Source organism: Salvelinus sp. IW2-2015, linkage group LG11, assembly GCF_002910315.2.
Source record: "Salvelinus sp. IW2-2015 linkage group LG11, ASM291031v2, whole genome shotgun sequence".
Classification (NCBI taxonomy): domain Eukaryota; kingdom Metazoa; phylum Chordata; class Actinopteri; order Salmoniformes; family Salmonidae; genus Salvelinus; species Salvelinus sp. IW2-2015.
Window position 1 is genome coordinate 18,602,882 of NC_036851.1, and position 8,512 is coordinate 18,611,393.

Sequence of the window (8,512 nt, forward strand, 5' to 3'; positions counted from 1 at the left end):
CTGGGCGGTATGACAGGGTGCAGTTGAATCTGGTAGAGGAAAGTGCCCACCTTGCATGGCGCGGGTTCAGCCGCCACACTGTCCGTATGTACTCCAGGTTCCAATGGTCAGTGAGGATGAGAAACGGGTAAATGGCGCCTTCCAGCCAGAGTCTCCACTCCTCTAATGCCAACTTCACCACCAGGAGCTCCCAATCACCAACGACATAGTTATTGTCTGCAGGAGACAGTTTATTAGACTAGTGTTGTGAAAATTCTTACGCAGGGACACTTGAAATCAAATCTTAATGTCACGCCTGCTCCCGCTCCTGCCGTCCTCCCCTCAGCAGCTTCCACTGATTGTCACGCCTGCTCCCGCTCTCCCTCCCTCTCCCTCCCTGTTTCATTCATGTGACCTACCAATACTGGTTCATAACATGTGACAGACCAATACCTCACAAGGCTTCTTCTCTCTAAGCTGAGACCTTGAAACTGAGATATCTTTCATTCTCAAAACAAGGTCTGGGCTACTGCCAAATTGCAGATACTGATAGTGACGATTCGTTCAATCAGCCACTTGCATGAACACAGAAATTGGTTTATAGAACAACACATGAACAGACATTAGTTATAAGAAAAGCACAAACATTAAAATTCCCATTACATGGATACATGTTTTGAGGATTACCTTGACGTTGTGACAGGATGACCCCCACAACCACTTCTGAGACATCCACCTCCACCATGAAGGGTAGTGTAGAATCTGGGTGTCTCGTGGCAGAGGTGAAAAGCCCCTTCAGTAGGCGGAAGGCCTCATCGGCTGCAGGATTCCACACCAACCTATGGGGACCACCTTTGAGGAGAGAGGTGAGAGGAGAGGCAATAGAACTTAAGTTTCTAATGAAGTGGCGGTAGAAGTTGGCAAACCCCAAAAAACGTTGTAGTTCCTTTATGGTGGTTGGGACTGGCCATGACCTGACTGCATCTACCTTCCTCTCCTCCATAACCACTCCCTGTGGGCTGATTCGATATCCCAAGAACGAGACAGAGGCCTGATGGAACTGGCACTTCTCCGCTTTGACGTACAGATGGTTCTCCAGGAGGCGTTCCAGGACTACCCAGACATGGGTGATGGGGCTCCTCCAAGGTGGTCTAGTAGATCAGGATGTTGTCGATATACACGACCACCTGACACCCAAGCATGTCCCGAAACACCTCGTTCACGAATGCCTGGAACACTGATGGAGCATTGGCTAATCCATAAGGCATCCCCAAGTACTCGTAGTGCCCAGACACTGTGATGAAGGCAGTCCATTCCATTCATCCCCCTCCCAGATGAGGATCATATAGTAGGCAATCCGCAGGTCCAGATTGGTAAAAAAAAACAGGCCCCGCGGAGCTGTTCAATGGTGGCCGGCACCAACGGAAAGGGGTAGTGGTACTTGGTGGTGATGGCATTGAGACCTATGTAGTCAATACATGGACGAAGACCCCCCTCCTTCTTGGCCACAAAGAAGAAACCTGCTGACGCAGGGGAAATGGATGGGCGGATGAAACCCTGTTGGGAGAGCCTCCTGGATGTACTCCTCCAGGAGGCTGTACAGTGATGGTGAGTGGTGCTCACCATCATGTGGTTGGTTTTCCAGTGCTTGAACGGAGAGGAGAGCGGGTATGATGTTATGTTCAGGGAGGAGTCAAGGGCCTGGTCAATACAATTCCCTACGGCACCAGAGTCCACAAGAGCTGTAGAAACAACAGATGAGCGACAGACAACTAGTGTAATCGGTACTAAAAAGGGTTTGGTGGAGAATGATGTTGATGGAATACTCACACCTACCTCAGGAAACGGATGATCATGGGGCCGCCCCCCTGCTCTAGTGGCTCCCGGGTTGAGACGTAGAGGGAACCGTTGAAGCTCGTGCCCCTCTTGACCACAATAAGGTGTCGCTCAGCCGTGGGGAGGCGTGTGGCCCCTTCCTCCATGGTTTCAGACTCTGACACAGATCGGTCAGCGAAGGAGGGAGAGAGGCGATGGGAGTGCCGACACTCCCGAAGGAGGTTATCCAGACGGTTGGCCTTCGCAATGAGTGCGTCCAATGAGAGGGTGTCGTCTCGGCATGCCAATTCCAACTGGACCTCCTCACGCAATCCTCTTCTAAATAAGGTGCGCAGTGCCGGCTCATTCCATCCGCTGGATGCTGCCACTGTACAGAAGGTGAGGGTGTACTCCGCAGTGGTCTGGTCCTCCTGCCGTAGTTAGAGTAGGCGCTCACCCCCCTGCCTTCCAGTGGCATACTGGGTGATACAATGGAGTGCTAGATAAAGGGGAAGTAATCACGGAGTGATGAAGTCCATGTGTGCCTCATGCTGAGGCGCAGGTGTGCGTAATGATAGTTGCCAGGTAGGTGTAATGATGGGTTGCCAGGACCGGTGGTTAGTAGACCAACGACGTCCAGCCCCTGAGCAGGGGAGCGGAGTAGACGTGATACAGATAAAAATATAACGACTGGTTATGTTCATGCCACATTAAAAGGCCATTCACTTTTACAGTTTAAATGACGTCTTTATTGTTAGGCAATTTCATCAATAGAGACCCCTGCAAATGTCATGGTGTTTTTCACGCTCTGGGTTAGCATGTCTTGGGGGTATGATCTTTGACCCTGACTTTCTCACTTATCATTACTCACAATTCATTCAGGATTATCCATAATCATGGTAGCATCCACATTAATGCAGAAGTGTTTAGAAACATATTGTATTCTTATTTACAATAAAACTGACTCCAAATGGACACAATACAATATTTACCATAAATTTTGGCACAAAATAATCTGAAACTCAACCAAAACTAACTGCAAATGCATCCAACAAGTTTGTAGAGTCACAAGCTTGATGTAGTCATTGTGTGCTAGGAATATGGGACCAAATACTAAACTTTTGACTACTTTATTTATAAGAATCTTGAGCTGTGTCATTAATTTTGGCCCCTACCTTTTTTATTAAAAATGATTACTTGTTAAACAAAATGTAATTCTCTGAGCAACTGTATTAGTTTGAAATAATAAAATTTGCCAATTTTTTGGAGCACATAATATAGCTCAGTATTTGAATTATTTATATTATACAGTCATTATTGCTCATCTTTATCAAGGGTGTTAATACATTCGGACACTATTGTGGATAATAATAAAATAAAAAAAGTTTAACACACACTATGATGACATAGAAGCTTCAAAAACTCTATGGTTAGCTTTGTATTTCATCCAGGGAATCTATATATCTGAGGGATTGGGTTCCAACCCATTAATCCAAGCCCCCTGTCCTTTCTTCGTTAAAAGGGAGTCTATGTTTGAAGATGTCTACCTTCTGTTATATACCCTACTCCATATGTATTTGGATAGTGAAGCAACATTTTTTCATTTCGCTCTATGCCACAGCATTTTGGATTGAGATCAAATGTTTCATAAGAGGCAACAGTACAGAAAGTCAGCTTTTAAAAGTCAGGTATTATCATACGTATCTATTTTACCATTTATAAATTAAAGCACTTTATGTATCTAGTCCCCCTCGGTGAAGAAGTTGTGGTTGGACAAATTCACTTATATGGTATTAAAGTAGCCAAACGTTTCATATTTGGTCTCATATTCCTTGCACACAATGATGACAGCAAGCTTGTGACTACAAACTCATTGGATGCATTTGCAGTTTGTTTTTGTTGTGTTTTGACTTCTTCAAATGGGGATACAAAAAGTGCTTTCATTAATAAATGGTAAAGCATATATGTATGACAATACCTGACATTATGAATTGCTGCCTAATATAAAACATTATTTCTCAAATATAACATGCTGGAGTATATAGCCAAATCTTTAGCTTCACTGTCCAAATAAATATGGAGGGGAGTGTATGGTAATTCTGCTGACAAGGGATTTGAGTAAGATCTAATGTTGACCAAACAGTTGTGTGGGTGCCAGCTGCATACTGATATCACTATTGTTTAGTATGGTCTCCAGATAATAAACTTTCAAGCAGTGAATATCACAAGTATCAAATTCAAGAGGCAGTATTGTATCAAAGCTTAAAGGGATACTGTGAGATTCTTGCAATTAACCAGTTTTTCACAGACTTGGAATTGTCTACCTCTAACTTCCTTCATACTGCACGCAGAGACATAAAAATTATACCCACACATTCATCTGTCTCTGGGTAAGCAGAATCTCACAGTATCCCTTTAAGAAATCAAAATATAACTATAATTTTATCATGGTGTTTTGTCAATAACAGTATCAGTGTTCAATGTATCCAGCCCTATTCAGTCACAATCTGATTTAGCCCTCTCAGCTTTCTCAGCCAGGCTGCAGTACCTCTACCAATCAGCAGAGAGAGCACATGTCATCTGTAAGTACTGTTGCACCTCTGAAAAAAACAATTAGACATGGTTACCAAAAATGGATCTGGACCCAAACATACAATGTCTCTCTCAAATGAGATCCATTCAATTGTATCTAAAAATATGCAATCAAAATAAATTGTTTAAAGGCTTAGAAAGAGGGGTGAGAAGTTCCATATTGATAATACAAATAAGTCTCTCACAAACGCACCAGGAACATAATTCAAGGTCCAATTTCACTGTTGACCCTCACCTGATCCCACACTGTCCAGAAGTTGAATAATCATAAATTGTCTGACTGCATGGTGATTGATTGATGTTGTTCTGTAGTGAGAGCAGAGTAGAAGCCAAGCTAACAACAAATGTTCCCACAACTTTAGAGAACATTCCCTTAAGATTCTTAGTAAGTCATAAACCAACGTTTTCATTGGAATGTTCCCGTGATGTGCAAGGAATGTTTCCAAGATACCATCCCTTTAATGTAAAAATGAACTTACCCAGAACGTGGTTAACATGTTCTCAGAATTTAAACTGGACACATGAATGTTCGTACAATGTTCTCATGAAATGTGTCTAGAACATTAAGATCTTATGTTCTGAGTACATGGCAACCATGTTCCGTGTATGTTTGGTGGGACGTTGATGGCATGTTCTCGTAGCCCTCAGAAAACTGGAGACATGAATGTTCTTGCAATGTCCCATGAAAACAGTGGAGGCTGCTGAGGAGAGGACGGCTTATAATAATGGCTGGAACGGAGCGAAAGGAATGGCATCAAACACATGGAAACCATATGTTTGATGTAGTTGATACTATTTGACTTTTCCACTCCAGCTATTACCACGAGCCCTTCCTCTCCAATTAAGTTGCCACCAACCTCCTGTGCATGAAACGTATCTAGAACATTAATATTGGATATTCTGAGAACATCGTAAACACATTTTGGATATGTTCTGTTTGACATTAAGGGAATGTTTTCCTAACTCTAACGCCAAAACATGATAAAAAGGTGCTCGGGAGGTTTTTGCTAACAAACTAACGGAAAACTGGACACTCAAACATCAGAGTAACATTACGAGTAACATTACAAAAACGTTCTACCTCCCTAGAATTGTTAGCTGGGAGAGAGGTGAGGAGGAGAAGGGAGGTGAGGTTTGTTTCTGGGGTTGGTTTCTATGTGCAGAGAGAAGCTAAAGCACTGACCCGACCACACTAAGGGGTCAGAGATCATTTGGGGGAGCAGCGTATTTACAGCCTCCTGTCAGAATCAAAGGTTAGCCCTGAGAGGGAAGAGAGAGGGAATGTCACAGCCGTGAACTGACCCGGAACAACAGTGTTTAAGGAGCATCAGGAAAACAGCAGTGCCTCTATAGTGATGTGTTAAAAGTGACATCATACTGTAAATTACATTCTACTCCTGAATGCTCAACTAATTCATTAGTCCTGCTCCTCTTATCTCATGCTTGTTGAATACACGCACGAGCACATGTGCGCGCAAACACACACACACACACACACACACACACACCACAACACACCACAGCACACACTTCTATCATTCATCTTCTCAATCAATCAGAAATCCTCCCATAAAACCCCACACACACACATCCAGCACACCACACACACAACCTCCCACATCGTTCTCTTCTCTCCACATCTTCTCTTCATCTCTCTCTCCGGGCGGTGAGGAAGGAGCAAGAACAATGGGACCACAGCAACAACTTTCTTCTCAGTATTAAACACCAACCTAAAATGCACAGCACACACAACGACGTGTTGGTGCATTAAAACTGAGGGTGTAAGACACTGTCATTGTAGTGGATCACTAAAATTGTCGTGCAACCATCCAAACAATGTGGTAGCAACAACCCAATGGGCAGTGGACAATGGCGTTTATTCATCATGGGCTAGTTTCCAAGGAAGCCAGGAGTCCCCACAAAATTGGACTCAAAGAAAAAACAGAAAAATATATCATGAAGTCAATTCGCACTATAGGCTGAACGTATCATCTCCGGCAGAAAGCAGTCGCAGATGTCGACCTTAGTGTGTTCTGCGGGTTCCTGAACAGGAGCGCGCCGTCATGGTCCTCCTGATACGTGCAGACCGGCGACTACCGCCAATTTTTACTACCTCGTCCTGGTCCAACAAAAGAGTATGTGTCTGGAATGCAAATTCTTGTCATGACTTTTTGCCTCTCTCTACCGTAAGCATACATGACATGCAAACGAAAGCTCGTTATAGGATGAGCATTGTCTCCCTTTCGTTTCATAAAAAGTTAGTAACATATATAGCCATAGCCTCATTGACAGAACTATTGCAGCTAACTGAAAGGAGCGCACAAGCTGCATAGCAATAGGTCCGTAGGGCACAAAGTACACGAAAAAAAGTGTGCAGAAGAGGATATAAAGAATCTCAGATTTGTGATTCCAAATCCCTGACCACATCTCTCCTATCAAATCGCATTGAAGCATACTTCGTTCTATTGGACAGAAACAACTTTTGAATTGCTGGCAAAATCGCGACTGTGTTGTTGTCATCACAGGCTTAAAGCTCAAGCTAGCTATAAGCAAAAATGAATCTCTTTTTCCTAAAATTAAGTCCGCATAGGATGGGAGAACTGGGAATTTTATAGACTGTTGGTTTTGTTGCCTTTAATTCTCAATGGTATCGATGGTCATGATTACACGTCATCAGTCGATCATCATGAAATACCAGGGATCTGAATCAACATTAATTCATATATTGGTCCCATGGCCCTGAGAAATGGAAGTTCAATATAGGGTGATATAGAAGGCTAAATGTTAACATATAGTTAAAGTGCCATGAAAGGAAGTTAGGCTAGCGAGCAAGCATGTTAGCCAGGACGAACAACCAAAATAAAACCGTATACTGTATGACAGAGTGATAGACTTGTTTCGTCAAAATGAAAGAGAGGAGGTAGGCATGGGCATTTTCTCTAGGTAGGGGTGAGTCAACATGTTTCTCGACTTGAACACACACACACACCACACACACACACACACACAACACCACACACACACACACACACACACACACCACACACACACACACACACACACACACACAACACACACACACACACACACACCACACACACACCAACACAAGCAATCAGAAACTTGCTTGGCCATGCTGAGGTATGTGACGTGTCACCTACTGCTTGGTGGACTTCACCAGACAGAGTTGCACCTCCGGTTTTCTGATAAACAAAGGTGTGGTTGAATTTATTCTGCCACTGTGTCCTTCTTATTGTCTCTGCCTTTAGGCCTATATATCATGGTTGCAAGGCATACGACTAACAGGTTATAGAGCAACAATGTTAATTATCACAACACATGGTTGTAATATGGCTTTTTTCTTTTCTAGCTTGGCTTCCCCGGTTATTTTAACCAGCACACCTCTACTGAAGTGTAAACACGGTAATACATCCATGGGATGAGAATATGTTCAGTTTTGACCCTAATACACCCTAGTACATTACCTCATAGTGTAATACTGAGGGTAATTTAATGGTCTCCATTCGCTCTCACCCCCGAGAGAGAGAGAGAGAGAAGAGAGAGAAGAGAGAAGAGAGAGAGAGAGAGAGAGAGAGAGAGAGAGAGAGAGAGAGAGAGAGAGAGAGAGACAAGGATTTCACTGGAATGGGCCTGGAAAAAGCTGATCTGTTTAATGTTGCGAGTGAGACATCATTGCCAGCTTGACAGTTACTAATGAACTTGTTGAGGTTTATGCATTTCAAAAACTTAATGTATAGTTATATCTGCCATCTAACATGTAAAGTTAAGATGGCAGATGCAGGGCGGCGTCAGATTCTGATTAAGTTCTCATGCTCAAAACAGTGCTTCAAGTGATCAATTTTCAACATTTCCCAGAAAATAAAAGTGCCAGTGTGAGGGAGAATAATTATTACTTGCAAATGTGCAATTTTTTCCCCATCTGCAAAGCTGCATCAGCTCCTTCTCTACTCTGGAAAATGAGTTTCTATTGATCTGAGATTAGATTGTTTACCCAGCAGCAGAGTGAAAATCTACAGTGCATTCAGAAAGTATTCAGACCCCTTGACTTTTTCAACATTTTGTTACGTTACAGCCTTATTATAAAATGTATTAAATCTTTTTTTTA